This window comes from Mytilus californianus, unplaced genomic scaffold (assembly GCF_021869535.1).
Source record: "Mytilus californianus isolate M0D057914Y unplaced genomic scaffold, xbMytCali1.0.p SCAF_15, whole genome shotgun sequence".
In the NCBI taxonomy this organism is placed as follows: domain Eukaryota; kingdom Metazoa; phylum Mollusca; class Bivalvia; order Mytilida; family Mytilidae; genus Mytilus; species Mytilus californianus.
The window spans coordinates 13,815,592-13,837,625 of NW_026262637.1; the positions used below are offsets into that span (position 1 = coordinate 13,815,592).

Here is a 22,034-nt window from a genome sequence, read left to right on the forward strand (position 1 = left end):
TTATGTCTTATCGTTTGTAGTCCAAATAATTATAAAGTTGCCTTTCAATACCATCACTGTCATGAAAATTGTTTGGACCTGTATTTTGAAAATAATTGTATAAAGTTCGAGATTGCATGTTAGTTACGTAAGCGCGTCACTGTTTTCGGTATCCTGTGGTGTCTGTCGTTGATGGAATATGTTCGTTGTTGTTCTGCGGTTTGCATGTTGTGTCGACTATAACATTATTTGTTTGTGCGTTTCTCTGTGATGAATATTATTACGTGTGTTTGTGCTGTATTTCTGTCACGTAGTGTTGTCATTTTAGCGATATTTTTTAACATTGTCATAAAACGGGAGGTTTGGCTAGCCATTAAATCAGGTTCAACCAACCATTTTTTCTTAAAATGTCCTGAACCAAGTCAGGAATATGGCAGTTGTTATCAAATAGTTCGTTTCTATGTATGTTGGCGTTTGTTTTTGTTGCACTTCAGTGTTCCTGTTGTTCCTTTGTATTCCTCTTATAGTTGATGTGTTTCCATCGGTTTTAGTTTGTAACCCGGATTTGGTTTCTCTCAATCGATTTATGACTTTTGAACACCGGTATACTACTGTTGCCTTTTATCTTCCCTACTATCTGAGTTATCTCCCCTTGTGTGGCAAAGTTGAAAAAATGAATCAAACAAAAATATTGTGTTTTTTAGAAAATATAGCCGTAAATATGATAAAACACATAATTTTCTGTATAAACATGAAAAGTCTTACACATGAATTACATACTACTCTCAAAATTTGCATATTTCGTTAAAGATCTAGACCAATTGTTATCTGCTACTTCAAAATCCAAGATGGAGGAAGACACCCCAGCCACCTTAATATACAAACCAGTACACATTAGGAACACTGGGATTTCGACTTGACTCTTGCGAAAATGTTCAGTTTCCAACATTTAAGTGCTATTCTAGATTTTATACTTTGATTCCTTAGGTGAACCAATTTTGCTGTCGGGTTTTGCGATTATTAATTATTCAGAATATTGAATTTGAATCATTTTTTTTAAATTTGAAGACCTCAGCATTGAGGCTCAAGTCTTAATTATTGAAATAACCTCTTCTACCATCCTACCTATTGTTTAACCTTCGAAGATCTAAATTAGAAAATCACTAAAACAAAATCTGATGTCCAATCTTCTAAGATTGAAGGTTAATCTAGAGAATTCCAAGGGTAATTGTGACTTTGAATAATAAATAAACTGAAATAATCAGCATCAATTCATAGAATTTAATTAGGCGATAATTTACTTATCATGAAATCATCTCCATTGGGCTGTCTATTGAATTATTGAAGTTCCGATGGTGATATTGTTTTTGCGTTAAGTCCTCAAACTTGTAAAACATACATAAATATTTCCTTTGCTTTAGTTCTGAAAGGATAATCCGTGTATTATTTGCCGTTAATGTTAGCAACCATTTAGATCAATATTCACCTTTTTGAAATCGATAGCGGTGAATTAAGCAATCGTCTGCCAGTATAGCAAATAGAAGAAGTACCTGACTGCTGATGGTCGTCAGAAACAGACATACCGGAAGTTATGACACATGGAATAGCTTATAAGCGGGATTATGACTAAAAGAAAAAATGAAGAAGTTTCGATACATTCTACTTTTTTTTGTTTTTATTTTAGAATTATGCTTTGATTTAGGTAAGTTTTAAACATTTATTTATCTTTCAAAAAACCTTACTGTTTCATTTACATACCTGAAATGTGATGGACGGTTACAATTTTAAGGAATCGGTTTTTTTTTAAATACATCCACAGTTTATTTGTAGTTTAATATATGAGAAAGAGAGAGAGAGATTTGAAGAACAATACCAAACTGTATTTTAGTCAGTTAAGTTTTATCCTTTGCTAGAATTAATATAAAATTGTGCAATAAACGCAAATCAAACAAATTTTGATAAAAAGATAAATCTTCGTTTTTCGCTTCAGCTATTAATCCCAAATTTCTCAAAAACTTCATTCATAGATGAATTGTTTAAACTCGTACAAATTATATTACTAATCAATTTTGGTAAATGTGTTTCTCTGTTAGGAATATGACAGTTGTTTTCCATTCATTTGATGTGTTTGAGCTTTTGATTTTGCCATTTGATAAGGGACTTTCCGTTTTGAATTTTCCTTGGAGTTCTGTATGTTTGTTATTCTACTATTTGGATGAACTCATGAGCACATTATGATTTATACATTATAATATATAGCTCTTGGTTTCTTATACTATTTAATTTGTTTTAAATAACGAGAACAACAAACCAGACAGATATTATTTAAACATGTTCAATCGAATATTACCATGATACCAGTTGTAACTTTTATGCTTTTTGAACACGGTAGTCATGATAACCTTTATTCTCACAGGAGTCCTCATCTTTTGATAGCATTATTATTATTGATACACATTTTGTTGGTTCTATATCATTTGTTCTCATCTTGTTTGTTAAAAAAGGAATAATAATAAACTAAATATAGTAATTTGAATTTTTATTCATCTAATATTATAAGTCAGAAGTAAGGATATATTTCTTTTTCGTTGCTTCATTTAAAAGAAAGGAAGGTTTGTGATACCTAGAGTACATGAACTAAAAGTTTATATTCATTATATGTCTCACTTACAGGGAAAACACAGAGAACAGGTGAATCTTAATAAAATTTAATTCGAGTATCAAAAAGTTTATATTCATAACAAAGATATTTCATTTATTTGACTTAATTTTATTCATCGAATCAAACTGTTTGCTACTTTACATTGATATTGAAAAGTAAAAAAACAAAATACAGAACTCCAAAGAAAATTCAAAACGGAAAATCCCTTATCAAGTGGCAAAATCAAAAGTTCAAACACATCAAACGAATAAAAAACAACTGTCATATTCCTGACGTGGTACGGGCATTTCCTTATGTAGAAAATGGTGGATTTTGAAACCTCTCACTTGTATTACAGTCGCATAAAATTACATTATATTGACACAATGTGTGAACAAAACAAACAAACATAATAGGTAAAAATGTCAAAAATAGAGGTACAGCAGTCAACATTGTGTTATAATCTTAATCACTATAAAAACAAACCAAAAATTCAACAAAGAAAGCAAAATGGCATATAGACAAAGCACATAAGCAAAAACGAAAGACAAGAATACAAAAATTGACTATAAAACAATAACACAATAACAGGATGTAGAAGTACCGAGCCACGCCAAAGGGATATTACCAAAAATGGACTAAACAGTAAAAGTAATAATTGACAAAGACAAATAAAGAACACTATAACACGTAATTAAGATGATAAACAACGTCAGTACATAGAATCTATACTTCAAGACCATTATATAGATATAAGAAGATGTGGTATGAGTGCCAATGAGACAACTCTCCATCCAAGTCAAAATTTATAAAAGTAAACCAATATAGGTCAAAGTACGGTCTTCAACACGGAACCTTGGCTCACACCGAACAGCAAGCTATAAAGGGCCCCAAAAATTACTAGTGTAAAACCATTCAAGCGGGAAAACCAACGGTCTAATCTATATAAAAAACGAGAAACGAGAAACACTTATGAACCACATCAACAAACGACAACTACTGAACATCAGATTCCTGACTTAGGTGCATCATGTATTATTTGTGAAGTTGATACGGAATTTTATCAACAAGGTAAAAACAGTTTTGATACACAATTTCAAGTTTTACAAGTTTTTATAAATCTTTTTGTATCTGAAAGATCTTTTATTTCTTTAATTCCTATAAAACTTAAGTTTAAGCTTCGAATGATTTTCTTGTTCATTGTTTCTACAACATACTTAGTTTATAACTTTATAGCAATGTAACAAAATTATAGTTTTAAGCCCTATAAATCAATTATTTAGACAAATGTTCATGACTCAGAAAACAACGCAATGTTGTTAAAACCTCAAAGTTGACGCATGCAGCTGCGTTACAAAAACATAAGTAAAGATTTGAAATGTTGTATGATGATAAAGGATGTTTATGTATATATAGCTCAACAATGCGTTTCAAAATCATTTGACTGTAAAATTTAGGAGCGTAAGGGAATATCATTTGACTAGTTCAATACAAGTAGAGGATACAAACAAACAGCAGACTATAAAACATTGTTTTTATTCATTTTTACGTTTATCAATCCCATATTATTTTTTTCCAAGACAATAACTGGTTTTAGCGACTTACAATCAAATGCAAATATACCAATACTAACATACCTGAATATTTGCAGTATTGATCAGTGCGTTTCAAACTGTTATGAAATGACAAAGGGATAAACTCATGTTATAGATGTCTACAACAGACAATGGGAAAAAAGAATTGAATAATGTCTCAATATGGAATTAAAGCCAATGTGATTGTTTTGTGCAAAGCAAACATCCTCTTATAAAGTTGAGACATTGGTAATGCCAGCAACAAAAATGATTAGGTTTAATTGTCTTTTTTATTATTCCTTACTTTGGTCAGCTGAACAACAGATATGATAAATAGATGAAAATAGACAAATTGACTATTTTATTCCTCTCAATTCCGAATGATGCATGGTTAATTAATTTGTTCTTGCGCAAATAGAAACAACAGGAATTTATGTAAACAAAAGTCAATGACATGTCAATATATTAACAAGGCATCTTTTTTTCTATAAATGCATAAATATTCTATTCTTTAGCTTGAAGCTGCATTTTATATATTGCTATTGGGTTTTTTTTATATGAAGTATTCAGGAATCCCCCATTTTGTGATCAAATGATCAGAAAAGTTACATATGACAACTTTTAGTAATTCTTAATTTATTTTCGTCTGAAGAAGGAACTGTCTAGATAAAGATCATACTATCTTTAGCTTGTAATTCTAATTATCGCGGATAACAGCTAATGAAAGTTTTGAACTCTGTCTAACATCTCTTGGAAGTAAAGATGTTACGTAAACTCTAATTTACATGCTATTTCCTTCTGCAAAATCAGGAATATAATTGTTAGATTCGTTACTTAGATAGTATTTCTATGATATTGACATGCATGCAGTGATTATGGACATTTTAATTTCCTTGTAATATGTCTATTTCCTATTCCTTTCTACCAATTATTTTGAACTTTTTTTGCTAAATTTATACAAAATACGAAACACTCGATTTGTATAAGATTTAGACAAATATTAATAAATTTTTAATTTTTATTTACTTTTTTGATATCGGATATTTGATTTGTTTTTATTAGAAAATATTTCAAATTTAGAATAACTGTGTATCAAGTCAAGATTTATAAATAGAAAGCTATAATTTAACAAATAAAATAACAACGCCTGTTTGACTCGCGTAATAAAATACATGTATGTAATTAACCATACGTTACTTATGGTTATACTAATGTTAAAACATGCTTTGAATGTGAGTATTACAGGATTTGACATTCAATTAAATTTGAAATTCACAGGATGCCTTTTTTGACACCATTCAAGTGTATGATATCATTTGTCCCTGAAATTTTTGTTCATTTTAACATCCGTTGGAACATACGTTACGTATTTCAATGCGTGTTGATAAACATTTACTGGTAGAAACATCGGGAAACATACGTTGCTTTTTCCTTGTGTAAGACAGTGAATGATATTATTAAATGATTTCGTAAAAATTCGAAAAATTAACAAAGCGATGTTAGCTTTATACTTTAAAAGAATATTAAAAGTAACAATACCAATGAAAAGCTTGGAAAAATATTAAAAGCCCGTTATTGTCTCGCTTGCGACAAAAGTCGCGGAAAGCGAGATATGGGGATTGTTTTTCCGGCGACGGCGTCAACAATTGTTAAGTTTTCTGCTTAAGTTAGTTTGATAGGATCTATTTCTGATAGATCATTGATATTTAATATAAAGTTGCATTACTATCGGTACATATCAGTTTGACGACTATTTCAAGACTCTGCCCCTAGGTTATGGTCCAGTGACTTTGAATTAATAAGCAATTTTCAATGTTAGGTTTTCTGCTTATGTTAGTTTGATAGGATCTACTTGTGATAGATCAATGATATTTTGTATGAAGTTGCATTACTATCTGTACATATCAATTTGACGAGTATTTTTGAAGCCCTGCCCCCTATGACATGGTCCAGTGACATTGAATTAATTAGCAAGATTTGGGAAAAAGTTGTCATTACATACATTTTCTCTCTCGGAATACGGATTAAAACAATTACTGTCTTTTGTTTCGGTTTAATTTACTTTTGATAATCTGATATTCACTTCGGCCGTTGTCCTCGGTGAATATCATTTTTTTCAAAAGTCAATAATACCACATATTTAAAGATAGTAATTAGAAATAAGAAGATGTGGTATGAGTGCCAATGGGACAACTCTCCATCCAAGTCACAATGTGTAAAAAGTAAACAATTATAGGTCAAAGTACGGCCTTCAACACGCAGCCTTGGCTCACACCGAACAGCAAGCTATAATGGGTCCAAAAACGAATAGTGTAAAACAATTCAAACAGGAAAACCACGGTCTAATCTATATCAAAAACGAGAAACCTGAAACACTTAAGAACCACATCAACAAACGACAACCACTGAACAACAGGTTCCTGACTTAGGACAGGTGCAAACAAATGCAGCGGGTTTAAACGTTTTAACAGGCGCCAAACTTCACCCTAACCTGAAATAGTAGTGTAACATTACAACATAGAAAGACACACTATGAAATATCAATTGAAATGACTTAACTCAATCAGAAAGACATATTAACAAAAACAAGTAAACATACACTGAACGAATAAATTTGATCTATGACATAATATAAATACAATATTAAATAAAAAAAGGGGGGATGTAAAACAATGTCAAAAAGACAACTATAACATTGGCGTTAAATAAAATTACGTACACAGGTAAATTTAAATATAAAAAATGTGTTGTTAGGAGTACGGAATTTTTATTTACAAAATAAATAAATTTGTTGTCAGAAGTGAAAATTTATCGTCATACTAAATACGTACATATTAAAAATAGTGAGACGAGATATAACACAAATAAGTAAAAACTGAATAACAAAAATGCATTACAAATTATGTCAACAGGTCAAATTAACAAGAAAGTACGATTTGAGAGTACTCGCAGTTACTAAAAGCTAGTTAAAAGTCAAAAACAATTAATAATAAAAAACCATGCATCAGATACTAAAATCGTATAGTCTTGTTTTGTTATCTGTTGTTGAAGATTATATGTTGAACTGCCTTTTTGGTTATTTGTTTTTGCGTCGTTTGAATGCTTTCTTAATAACGTTTACCCCACACTTCTTTTTATAAATATAGCAGAGAACCAATTATTTTAAAAGTTTTAAAACTGTGATTCCAGCAAAACATTTGAGATTTAATGCTTAATTTAGAAAATCTTTAAACATTAGTCGTGACAATTGTTATTGAAAATGGACAACAAATGAAGGGGAAAAAGCCCGAAAGTATTCGTGTATATTTTTATGTTGGTGTGGTTTATCGAGTACTTAATCAACATGTACTGCTAGCAATATAAAAGTATCTGCATCATTATCTTTATCCATTGAAAATGTACTTTAATTCTATAATGTGTCACAGCACGCTAATTTGCTATTATTTTCTAAATCGGAAATTGCTTATTTGTTTGTAAATTTGATTTCCCTTCGTTAAGCTTTGTATTACTAAAATAAGGAACGCTTTTAATTTTAATGACAATTTTGAAAATGGAAAAAATTACATTTAACAAGCATTTACCAAAAACTAAGATTTGCATTAAATTTTGATCCACTCGTATAATTCTTTTTAACATATCAATATTATCAATCAAAGATGGAAAAACATTGAATTGTCAACAATCTGTAAACCTACCACAATTCAGAAGAGAAGCAAGACTTAGTGTTTATTTCCAATTGCTGTTTTGAGTTTGTCACATTGCTGTGATGACAATAATTTGTGATAGAAGTTTTGATTAATTTTCCGGTTATACAGACCTGGTACAATGTCTTGTATTCTTCACTACAGTAGTAAACATACTTTTCAAGAATTGCATCGTATACCCTTGACTTTTATATAACAAAACAAAATATTTTAAAGATTAACATGAAAATACATTTTGTCTGAATACAGCAATAACAATTCTTCGATATTCTTCAAAAAACGTCTGCAAAGCTGCGTACAGCGACTATTACAGCAATCCTTTGTTTTGCATTGTGTGGTGTGTAATTTTATGTACCTTTACTCTAACTGTGAATATTGGGTATAAAATAAGAAAACATGGTAAGATTGGCAATCGGAAAACTATCAATCAGAGACTTAATGACGTAGATGTGGGCAGCTACGGCCTTCTATCAATTGTTCAAAACCCCTACCGTCCGTAAAAAAAACTTTAAAAGGCCCCGAGAATGACCAAACAAAAAATTCAAACGAAGAAAAACCACAACGGACTAATTGATGTACAAAACAATAAACAAACAATAAATCGTTATGTTAGTGTTAAAATGATGTAACTCTAATTTTTCTAAATGTTGCGATTTTCAATAAATGGTTATTCTCTGACTGTTAATGACGTCTTTACACTAAATCCATTGGATGTTGAATGTATACTGATTGATGTTTTAGTCTGATATACTTGATTTTTTTTATTAGTTGTTATTGGTTTTGAACTAACTATCAATAATTGCAAGTACTCTCAGATCTGTACTTGGTGTCTTTTTTGTTGTTATGGATGTATAAATACCCTGCCACCTCCAGTCTGTGTGTTTGTTAGATGTTTTTCTGTTTGTATCGATCTGATGAGTTAAGCCCTTTTTAACTGATTTTCATAATTTGTTCTTATGATGTGCTGTAAAACCACTTTCCCAGGTTAGGGGAGGTTTGAGCTCTCACAAACATGTTTAACCCCACCCCATTCTTTATGTGCCTGTCCCAAGTCAGGAGTCTGCGGTCCATGTTTGTCATATTTGTTTTTCGTAAATTGTTTTGTTATAAATTAGGCTATTAGTTTTATAAAGTAAATTGTTTCATATTTTTTTATGTCGGGGCCTTTTATAGCCGACCATACGGTATGGGTTTTTCTCCTTGTTGAAGGCCGTACGGTTGCCTACACTTCATTTGAACTTTGGTGTAGTGTGTCTCATTGGCAATCATACCACATCTTCTTATTTTTATATTAGAAGCCCAATGTTATAAATATTGGACTGAGATATAGAAAATTATGTAGGAATAGAATTTATAGACTTAAAGAGCAACTCTTTGTTCAATTTTATTTTGCAAAAGCAAGCACTTTAAATAAATAAAATACTCTCTAGATAGATCACAACAATACAAACACAATTGAAGCTATTTCCTATATTTCTATTTGAGACAGAAGTTGATTTTAGAAATCTGCAATATTCTTTATTTTGTAATGCTTGACTTCCTAAGAATTAATCAAAGGTTGGGTTCAAATCGTGCAAAATCTTCCAGCATAGTATCACTATGATAATTTTGATAATTTTTTAAGCAAAAAATTCTGTAAAATAGCGGAGATACAACACCTTGAAAAAAACGTTTCTCTGAACCTCTAGGAAATCGAAGGTAAATGTGGAGTTAGAACAAAAATACTTCTGACAAAAATTTGTAGAATGAAGAAATCTCGTAACATATTGTTAAAGGGAGATGGGGCATTGCGCCTGTATCTCAAATATACATGTGTAGTTATTTCCATTTTTTATCAAGAGGACATAGAAAGTTATGCGACTCGCATGACGACAATTTAATTGCACAGATCACAGCTTCTTTGTACATTACCATTTTCTCTGCCGCTTTAATTTAAGAATTGAGTGTTTCTTTTTGCAATTTTATTGGGGGTGTAAAAGCGTTGACCGAAGCACATGTTGTATGAAGCAAGGATGAGCAACATATTTGAATTGTGCACACGATCAAAGCTTAAAAACAACCATAGAAAATTATAAAAAGAAGCATTCAATTCTTATAGTTAAATTTTTATGCTACAAACATGACATTAAGAGTTATATCCAGCTTTTCGTCGTTGTTTTTCAATGCATTATTTAAAGATTGTCACGGATATAGCACGTACAGTCATAGCTGTTATATGTCGGATTTGACAATAGGACATTGTAGTCTCTCGGGATTGTTGTCACCCAATCAAGATTGCTAATTCTAATGAAACATACATGTAATGTAATCATTCAATTTTATATATATATTGTACAGATCGCCGCTTCTTTGTACAATCCCTTTTTATCTGTCACTCTTATTAATCATAATGCAAAGATCTCCGCCTCTCTGAAAAATTCCTATTCTCTGTCACTTTTATCACTAATTTTACTCTTATTGTTCAAATCGCCGCCTCTTTGTACATTTCCCTTTTTCTCTATCACTTTTATCAATTATATTTTAAAGATATCAGCCTCTTTGAAAAATATCCTTTTTTTTTCTCAGACACTTTTATCACTTATATTGTACAGATTGCCACTTGTTTGTACAATACACTTTTTTTCTGCCATTTTTACCATTCATATTGTACGGATCAGATCTTCGTATCTTGTGTTATACCTCTATTTGGTTTTAGATATAAAACATGTATCGCTCTTCAGCCATAGCATTGGTAGTATTTTCTTTACTAATTTGCTGATTTAAAAAAAAAAGTATCCTGTAAATAATAATGTCTCATGATATCAACGTTAATTATGAAAGCAATAGAAGATGCTAAAAAGTCGAGACATGGATTTATATTCCGTTTTGGGATGAATACAAACCAAATTTACATCCTGTATAACATAAGATTATTTCCTTTATGCTGTGACGCTAAAAGCGCAAAAATTATCTTTTTGGCAATTTTCTAAAAATAACTATTATTTTTTTTTTTAATTTCAGGTCAAAGTTCATCAACTGCTGCACCAGAAGTAAGTATAAATATTGTGAACTAGAGTTTTTAAATTGATAATGGGGATTGTAACATTGCGTTAAAAAATAAAAAAGGACATGATAAATAAACTACTTTAACTATTTTAATTATTCAAAATTTGAAAACAAACGTTTCCAGTCACTTTTTAAAGATACATGCCGACAATATGAATAAAAGTCCCTCATCAATTATTTGCTGTATAACAAAAGTCTAAAATAAACTTAAATATATTTAAGTAAATTAAAACCATACTAAATATTACAAATATTTACTTTCACGGTACTACAATCTGTCGATACCTATAGTTTGGCATTGCACAAGGTCATGTTTTTTTCTCTGACAGTTAATGACGTCTTTACACTAAACCCATTGGATGTTGGAAATGTAGTTATTGATATTTTAGTCTTAGATACATGATTTTGTCATAAGTTGTTATTAGCTTTGAACTAGTTGTCAGTAACTGCGAGTACTCTCAGATCTGTACTTACTGTCTTTTTTTCCACGTCCACTCTGTGCGTTTGTTAGATATATTTCTATTTGCATCTATCTGATGAGTTAAGCCTTTTTCATTTGACTTTTACAGTTTGTTCTTATGTTGTACTGTTACACCACTGTCCTAGGTTAGGGGAGGGTTGAGCGCTCACAAACATGTTTAACCCCGCCACATTCTTTATGTGCCTGTCCCAAATCAGGAGCCTGTAGTTCAGTGGTTGTCGTTAGTTCATGTCTGTCATATTTGTTTTTCGTAAATTGTTTTGTTATAAATTAAACCGTTAGTTTTCTCAATTGAATTGTTTCATATTTTTCATGTCCGGGCCTTTTATAGCCGACCATACGGTATGGGTTTTTCTCCTTGTTGAAGGCCGTACGGTTGCCTATAATTACTTACATTGGCAATCATACCACATTTCCTTATTTTTATATTACTTAATCTATACATGTTTAATACATTTAATATCTCGTATGATTTGTGAAAATAAAAAATTATAAATTATAAAGTAAGAAACTGAAATAAAAAATAAACAAATGAATAAACTTTCCTGACAACAACGAAAAATTATTTAAGTAAGATTTAAAGCGTTTTGACTCCATTCAATTCGTCAGAAAGTTTGGGAATATTCTGTTTATCGTACTAAATATCTTTCATTTCAGTATTTCATCGCCCTTTAGCTGTACATTATACAACTTGAAGTTTAATCCCATCACATTGTGAGACTGTAATGTGTTACTCATTGTAATTTTTTTTCTGTGTACGTCTCTGAAGAGTCGTCTCTTGGTGGTTGAGGTTGCCTGTTGTATTGTCAATATTCTGTTGATTCATCTTATCCTTTTCGTTTATTACATCTTCTCTGTATGGGGACCATACGGCAGTCTTAAGAGTCAAAGTTCTCTGATCACTTGATGGCCCTAATTTTACAGTTCTTTAATGTTCAAATCTTTCAAAAAAATTATTTAGGAGCAAATTCTATGGTCTTTGAACATCTTTAAAATTTTGTTAATTCCACATGTATTAGAGTTATATAATATAATATATACTATTAAAAAATCAATTTTAGCTTGCCTACGGATTAGTATGTCATCCCTTTAAAACCCATACGGGACGGGATGTCTTTCAATAATAGATTTCATTGCTTTATGGACTGAATATTCAAAGTATAATAAATTAGTTTATTATTTATAAACATTCACTAAGAAAATAGTCAAATATGAATTATTAGGTGTACCTACCATCAGTTGCTAGGATTATTAAACAACAGTTTAAATATTTCAGTAGTGTAGTTTAGTTATGCACAACAGTAGGAATCAATTAATTAAAAACAGCTGACACGCGAACTTCGTATATTTTATAATGTCGATTGGTTTCCTATGTCATATAGAAAGTTATAATTGATTACCTTTGCAATGCATATTTAATTTTTTTTTTTAAATGCTAGGTATGAAAAGTGTGTTATCGTTTTAAGGCATGTCCGTATTTTGAGGTTTTTTCCAGTTGTTAATGTTAGTTCTCACGCTCCATGACTCGTTTTATTTCACAACGAAATTACATTTCTTGCATGGATATTTTGAAATGTCATAATTATTGGAATTATATCTCTTCAACTGTTTTTAATCTTAAAGTTGAACAACCTTGCCTTTTATATATTCAGCTTTGAACGTTCCTGATGAAAGTAAATCCAGAAAAGAGCTTCGGTCGCATGAAATTTATTAAGGTTGTTTTAATTTTTTTACAGCATTGGGTCGATACCGCTGCTGGTGGAGTATCAGTCCCCTAGGGTTTCCTCAGCTTAGTAGTCACTACTGACATAATTTATAGCAAGCCTTTCCTAAATTGTCCGTGTATAAAATAAGACATTATTAAAAACTAAAGTTTAAACTCATTCAGGAAAGTTGACCTAAGTCAGGAATCTGATGTTCATTGGTTGTCGTTTGTTGATGTGGTTCGTAAGTGGTTCATAGTGTTTCTCGTTTCTCGTTTTTTATATAGATTAGACCGTTGGTTTTCCCGTTTGAATGGTTTTACACTAGTCATTTTTGGGGCCCTTTATAGCTTGCTGTTGGGTGTGAGCCAAAGCTCCGTGTTGAAGGCCGTACTTTGACCTATAATGGTTTACTTTTACAAATTGTGACTTGGATGGAGAGTTGTCTCATTGGCACTCATACCACATCTACTTATATCTACTTAGATTGATTTTGCTATTATTTTTATTTCCCGTTTGGTCATATAGCTCTTCAACTGTTTCTGATCTGATACACCTTTGGTTTTCAAATATTCGGCTTTGAACGTTTCTGATGAAGGTAAATACAGAAAAGCGTTTCGGACGCATGAAATTTATTAAGTATTGTTTGAATTTTTTTAATTACTTTTTTTTATTAAGAAATATACAATGTTTTAGAAATCCAAAAAATAAAAATGTTTTTGAATCACAATAATGAACTTGCTACAAACACATAACATAAACATTGAACTGTTTTTTGCACATGCAGTCACTTGCACTAAGAGTGAAGTTAAATATGCAAAAAAGAATTACAACCACAATAAGTTTTTTTAGACAACGTTCTTAAAATAATGTTTGTGTAGCAGTATCTCGAGATAAATTAACAGAATATCATTAAATAATTGATTGATTGATTGATTGTTGGATGCTTAACGTCCAGTGGCCATTAAGATGAAACCACGAATGTATTTTCTAACATTACAACAATTGTGCGATTTGGTTGTACACAGTTGCTGGCAGATTTTTTATCATTTGTGTAATATATTCACAAATTTCAAAGATTCGAGAAATTTGTAGTTTGACATGTTGTAACGATACCTTTCTATGGCTGAAGACTGTTTTAACGATACCTTTCTATTGTTGAAGACTGTTGTAACGATACCTTTCTATTGTTGAAGACTTTTGTAACGATACCTTTCTATTGTTGAAGACATTAAAACTGTAAATATGATACTTGTTTTAACCAACTATTTTTGTCAAAGTCCTTTGTGTCACGTTTTTCTTTTTTTCAACTTGAAAAAATCTGTTTTTCAATTATGAATATGCTTTAAGTAATAAGATCATAATAAACCAAATATAGTGATTAAAGATCAACCCGTTTTAAATCAAAACAACATCATATTTTCATTGACTTTTAAAGTTGTCAATTGACATTTGTTCCAATGTAGACCTACGCCATTGTGTATACACATTGAGAACACATCTAGTCGATTTGACTTCCGATAAAGATGGTGATTTCTGTAATTAGATATTGATTTAACCATCAATATGTCTTTTCTTTTTGTATTGGTTAAGATTGAACAGTACTCTAAAAACGATGTGGAAGTCTAGATTAGAGGAAATGACTTAAACCCCCCAATGTTGGCTATCTATGTGTGAGATCAGGGAAAACATCAACTTAAACAATAATTACTGCTTGATCAATAACAAAAAATAGCATTAACTAGTCTCCAGCGTGTAGTAAATATGTTTTCTAATTAACTATTGAACCAAGCTGAAAGAAGTGTCAAACAAATTCCAACGTTTATTCTGCAATTATATCATTATACTTATTGGCCTTTGTATTGAAGAAATCTGGTGGAAAAATAATTTAATTAGTACACAGCAGTTAATAGTGTCAAAGATTGACCACAAGACCAAAAATATGTGACAAAGTAAGAAAGAAATCATGACGAAGTATAAACAACTCTACGTTATGTTTAAAGAACAGGAAACTGTCCGGACGTTTGTGATCAATACAACTCAATTTCTGGCTGATATATGCATTATAAATGCGTCCCGGAAATTAAACTGGCTTTTACAAATAACTTTGTTTCTATTATAAATTATAATGAAACTCTTTCACGAAGACAACAACACAAGAACAAACGTTAAGAGTGTGTGACCATTTGGTCGTTGATATAGTGTTTCATAGTTCACGATGCCTATTATTACGCAATAGATGATTTAAAGCAAAGTTCTATTTATACTTGTAACATCAATGTTTCTGCACTTGGCTTGAGTTCTAAATAAGAACTACATTTCGTAAGGGAATATGATTTGATTAGACAAAGCCTCAACAGCTGCCACTCCTAGCACTAAATGTAATTTAGACGTTTCGATTTTTATTTTGAATTTGCATACTCGAAGTTTATATACTTCTTCATTATACTACATTTAAAGAAAATGCGAAACTTGACCAGAAATGGTATTATTGTAAATTTAGTTATGATAAGGCCTGGTGATATGGTTAAATTCTATATTGAAGTAACATCCTTGTTTGAACTTCTAAGTACATCTTGATGATGACCACTTGAATAATACATATTCAATATAATAGTTGAAACGTTCATTTAATTACATTTTGAATTACACATTGAAGCGACAAATATATTAGAAATATGATTATCTATTTACACGACATAATGAGCTGACAAATACAACGAAGATAATATAAATAGTATTTGGATGGTTTCCAGTCATATACGAACTAGCTTAACCCTGGTCTCAGTTCACTGTCTATAGGAAGACCTCTTAGTTTAAGTTAGAAACATTTTAATCTACACAGACAGTGGTGGCGTTGACATTGGTGTTATTGTCCTTTTTTGGCGGGAGGGGGTGTTAAGAGGAGAATAAAGATGCCAAAGCATGGTTGTTGATGTTGAATTTGTTTACAACATGACTGAATTTTGTGCTATTATGGAGTCGGGCATATTTTTTTTACTATTGTAAATCGAATCAAGACCAGGAACTATTTAAACAAATCTACCATACTTCCATATGCGTCTATATCGCCCTTCTTGGTCGCTCCAAAATTCTCGTAAACTCTGTTTTGAGACATATTTCATACAAATATTTACATCACTGAATTAAACTGCTTTATGTAATGAAAAGGTTGATATGATAAATACATCAACAACCATTCACAAATCAATCATGAAAGAGAACCTTCTGGTTGACATGATAAATACATCAACAACCATTCACAGATCAGTAAAGAAGACCTTCTGGTTGACATGATAAATACATCAACAACCATTCACAAATCACTAAAGAAGACCTTCTGGTTGACATGATAAATACATCAACAACCATTCACAAATCACTAAAGAAGACCTTCTGGTTGACATGATAAATACATCAACAACCATTCACAAATCACTAAAGAAGACCTTCTGGTTGACATGATAAATACATCAACAACCATTCACAAATCACTAAAGAAGACCTTCTGGTTGACATGATAAATACATCAACAACCATTCACAGATCACTAAAGAAGACCTTCTGGTTGAAATAATAAATACATCAACAACCATTCACAAATCACTAAAGAAGACCTTCAGGTTGACATAAGGTCAGTGTGTCTATCCATTTTCACTGTAACAGAAATTTTAGCAATGAGAGAGAGAGAGAGAGAGAGAGAGAGAGAGAGAGAGATTGTTTCGAGTTAAATTGTGCATACAGGATGATGTTTAATACTGTTAAAATTACATTCCCATCGTTTCCGAAGGTTTTCGAATTGTTGTCGTCTATACTTACCGTTAGCATAATATAGAGATAGTTGTTACTATAAATTTCCAGCTTTTTACATTACAGAAGCCTAATATGCACATCTATCTAAGAATACTGAATTGATTGTATTATTGACCCTTTCTATACCTTTCTATGATAACGTACATGTGATAGTTTAACACACACGTGTTGAGATAAACCTTAAATGAAACCGTTACACTATATAAGATTTACCTAAAGTATATCCCTTACATTATTTATGATTTACCAATTTTGTTCATAAAACTGTATTTAGTATCTTAGAATTTCAGTTTGAATTCGATTATGTGATTTCCTTGTTCATACACCAGGAAGTTAAGCTTCTTTTTCTGCCTTTTTAAACACGTGTTTTGAATTAGAATGATACTCAGTTTTCCTTTAACAATCTGAAAATCACAAGTTTATGAATCTGAGTGCGCTTTTATTGATAAAGGCTTGGTTGTACAATGTCAACAACCTGGTTACACGTAAACACTAATTATTGACTATTGAATTTAGCATCTTCTTTCAATGATTCCACAAATTAAGACGACTCATTAACTCTCAGACATAATGGGGATTTCTTGTATTGGTTATATGATAAAATCATCAATTTCGTGACAAATTTTAATGAAATAAAAACAAAACAATGACTTTGGTACTAAAATAACATAGTTGCCTCACGATCTAACATTGAACATAGATTTATCATGTTCGTTTTCTAAGGACAAAATAAGAATCGACAAGTTCTTAACTGAGTACAACTGACAATTAAGAAAAACTTTAAATCATAATGTCTCATCTTTCTTTCGAATTTTGTTGGGTACGGATGCTCAGTCTTTACTTTCTATGTTATGTTTTGTATACAGTTGTTTGTCTTTAGGTCGTTTTTGGTATTTCGCCATGGCAATGTACGTCATATTGTTTTCGACTAATGAGTTTGAAAGTTCCCTTTGATATCTTTTGCCTCTCTTTGTTTTAATCGGATAACGAGTGATTCATGCCTAACAGGAGTTATTTTTTTCTGTTGACACTGTTTCCAACCCCATTGACAGTTCCTGTGACTGCAGCTGTTTTCATTCTTGTGCTGCATTTTTTATTTATCTGAATTATGGATGATATTAAAAGATAAAATATTCCGTCTATTTTTATCAGTTGTAATGTTTTAAGGCTATATGTTTCGATTCCTAACATCACTGACGAGACATTAATTGTCGAAATCCGGATATGGTGTACAAATTTGTGCACCTCATGTTTGCGGTATACCATCTTTTCCGCAAGTTGATTGTTTTCTGTTTGGTATTAAATTAATAATAAATACCCATTTTGTTACATCTTGTGATCCGTTTATTTGGCAATCGCCAATGGCAGTCAGCAGGGTTTAAGAACATCCGTTGTTCGACCTGTTAGTCAAACGCGTTTTATCTAAATATACTTTATTTTACCATTTATTTTTATTTCAGGAAGAAGAAGACTTTTTTGGTAGTGACAAGTTTGTAGGATTGATGATCGGTTTAGGATCATTTGCTGGACTCCTTGTTTTGTGCTGTATCCTATGGAAATGTTGTTGTGGAGGAAAGGATGACTAGTTAAAAAAACATCCAGAATTAAACAAAATGAAAGGAGTTGTGATATTAGCGATTTAATTCCTTCCATAAAAAAATGTATGGATACGTGGTTGTGCACATGTCATTAACAATTATTTGACATTGTTTAAACACATGGAATATACAAATTTATATATATGTATGTGTGTGCTGCTTCGTTGGAGAAAATGGATATGTGTGTTTTGACGTATTATCATTTATTTTATCAGCAGCATAACTGCTGGCATGTTGTCTGCTGAAGAACCGTTTTACATGTTATATATACAATGTAATATACAAACTTCTTATGTCTCAAACCTTCAGGATTCGCCGTTTTAGAACCTAAAGAATTTTGTGAAATTTCGTTGTCCTTAAATTAAAAATTGAAAAATCCTGACATTTTAGTTCGAACATTCATTCTTTAAGAATTTATCTGCTAATCATAATGTGTGTGTCTATTTCCGAAAATGCATTAGATTCTGAAACGGGAATGAAGGTAAACGAACCCTATAAGTTTTCTTGTTTTGATCTAGATGTTTCCTAAATGTTGATAAATAATATGATTAATTATGTTCACATGTTGACATTATCCAAAAAACTACATAACTCCGATCTTAATTAAATCCTTCAAGTGACCACGATAATTCGTATGGGATAGATATTTTGAATAAATCAGAAAAGTTTTGTTTCTTTCTTTTCACGGAAAAATATTTTGTTTAATATGATGTATGCATGTATGTATAATGGTTGAACAATACTTTGATGCTTTAGTAACATATAAACAAAAGCATAATTTGTATTTTGCGTATACAAAAATTTGATAACATAAGACACCATATTCGAGGGTCTGGATGGGAGTGGGGTCCTTCAATTCTGTATCCTTTAATTTTGTAGGACATTTTTCTCGTTTCTTTGTTCTTTTTGCCCTTTACTCTCGATTCTTTATATTTTACATCTCATTATTCTCTATTCTTTATTTGTTTGGTCTATTTTTCTCTATTCTTTATTTGTTTGGTCTATTTTTCTCTATTCTTTATATTTTTTGCCCATTATTCTCTATTCTGTAAACCCCATCCACACCCTCATATTCAAGTAGGAAGTATTTCTGTATGGTTGTTCTGCTTATTTTTACCTGAACACAAGAACACACAGACAAGTTATTCTCATCATAAACTATTGTACTACTAAATGCTTACCGTGACAGAAAATGTTTGTTTTTGTGTTTAACGATTGGTCATTGTTATCTCCGTCCAATACTTTCACGAGGCACCTTACAATATTAATCTTATTTACTGAACAAATTGCTTTTATTTTTTATACTTGTATGTAAATGTGCTATTACAATAAATGAAGTCTATAATTTTCTTATTTTTATTTTAGATAGGTTTCAATTAATATTTCATAACCAAGAGCAACGCTCCGTTCCCTTTGCAATTTTTTCTCGGTATTTTGTTATCATCTATATAGCGGGTTGTGGGTTGTCGACTGAAATTCCGGTATTGCCATACACTATCTTACGAAGATAGCCTGGCGGGATTGGATGGCGGCAGTAACATTCTATATGGTGCTGAAGATTGATGCATCAAATGTTAAAAAGAAACAATTTTTACAAACTGAACTTTCTTATACTTTTATTGATAAGAGATACATGTATACCTATAGATGTGTTAAAATTGAACAAATGTTATCCCTCTTGAAAAGGGAGAGAGTCTGATGAAAATGATGCATGGGAAGAATATAGAATAACAGATAAAAGAGTATAATATCATAATAGTAGAAACATATTATATCAAAGTTAGTAATTTGCAGGTAAGTACTCAAACAATGGCTTGTGCTTATTCTCCTTATTTACAACAAATTAGTGCGAGAAATGAAAGCACAGCTCTGATTGATGATTAAATTTCTGTAATGAATACGCCTTCTTTGAAAATCTGCGACTCACATCTTAATAATCGAATAGAATTACTCAGCTTGCATATCCTGTTTTACACATTTATAAATAGAACAAAAAACATTGGTGTCTGTGTTTGTTTACAGTATTGATGATTTTAGTAAAGTTCATTAACTGATCATGAATGTACAATAAAATTATTTCCCATTAACATATTTTGTATCAAATTGCAATGTATCATCAATTGTTTACATCAATAATTATTCATAGTTTGTCGTATAGAATCAAAAGTTCTTCGTCGATTCGTAATTTCGTTGCAATTTTTCATGAATGGAGAAACAGACATACGTGATAATTGATGGTAATTATTAATGAAATAGATTTATTAAGATAATTTCATAAAATCCCGAATCCCCTCCACTACGGTTATGAAACAATATATCTGATTCTAAAACATTTCTTCAATAGTTGTGTATAAAGTACAGTTCACCAAACAGCCTCCAACAAATATTCTACAATCTTTTTTGGGTTCCAAAATTCGCTTTAAGAAAAACGTGCGACTTCAATAATCCGGTATGTTCAATATGCAAAATTAAGTCAGATGTTGATTTTTTCTAAAGAGAAAGAAGTATGGTAAGCATGAATAGTAGTTATATGAGGATCCATCATGATTTGGTAAAAAATAAATCAACAAAAAGAGTGTTGCGTTTTTAAAGTCAGTCAGTATATTAAAAATAAATTCAATGTTAGTACCGATAAAGACCATGTTCAAATGCCTTACTACAATGCTTAATTGATAACTTTTAGAAATGAGTTTGTTCAAAGGAACAATTAATGTCTATATGGGTGTATTCAAATTTACTACCTCTAAAAAAAACATCACCGTAACAATTAAGATATGATATTCCAGTTGTAATAAGATAGATAGTGGTACAGCCAAATTTCCACAGATAATCTTTAGAATTATAAAAAAATTATATTTAAATGTTTTATTACCTTGTGGTAACCCTGAATTAATATTTTTTTCAATTGAACTAGCTGTCAGTAACTGCGATTACTCTCAGATCTGTACTTAATGTCTTTTGTTTTTGGGATGTATAAGTACTCGTCCACGTCCACTTTGTGTTTTTGTTAGATGTATTTCTATTCAGATGAGTTAAGCCTTTTTCAACTGATTTTTATTGTTTGTTCATATGTTGTACTATTACACCACTGTCACAGGTCAGGGGAGAGTTGAGCGCTCACAAACATGTTTAACCCCGCCACATTCTTTATGTGCCTGTCCCAAGTCAGGAGCCTGTAGTTCAGTGCACTACAAACCAGTAAAAGTCTGAAATGGCCTATATCTGTACTCGACTGTACTGATTTTTACTCGACCAGTCTGAATTGGTCTGAATTTTACTCGACATTACTCGACCACAGTCTTAACCATACTCGACTGTACTGATTTGTACTTGACCCTTATCTTTGCCATTGAAAATAGTCTGAACTATTACTCGACCAGTCTGAAACAGTCTTAACCCATTCTCGATCTGTACTCGACCTATTTTTTTCAGTCTAAACCATACTCGACCAAAGGTCTGAACAATACTCGACCAGTCTGAACCATACTTGACCAAA

At 31.2% G+C, this 22,034-nt stretch overlaps 1 long non-coding RNA gene across 1 annotated transcript; it reads left to right on the forward strand.

Annotated features, from left to right (window-relative positions):
• The first annotated feature begins 1,441 nt into the window (after positions 1 to 1,441).
• LOC127725464 (uncharacterized) lies at positions 1,442 to 19,887 on the forward strand. The gene is made up of 3 exons (XR_007993010.1): positions 1,442 to 1,681; positions 10,899 to 10,927; positions 18,401 to 19,887. It is a non-coding gene; the product is annotated as an uncharacterized LOC127725464 (long non-coding RNA).
• Positions 19,888 to 22,034: the final 2,147 nt, after the last annotated feature.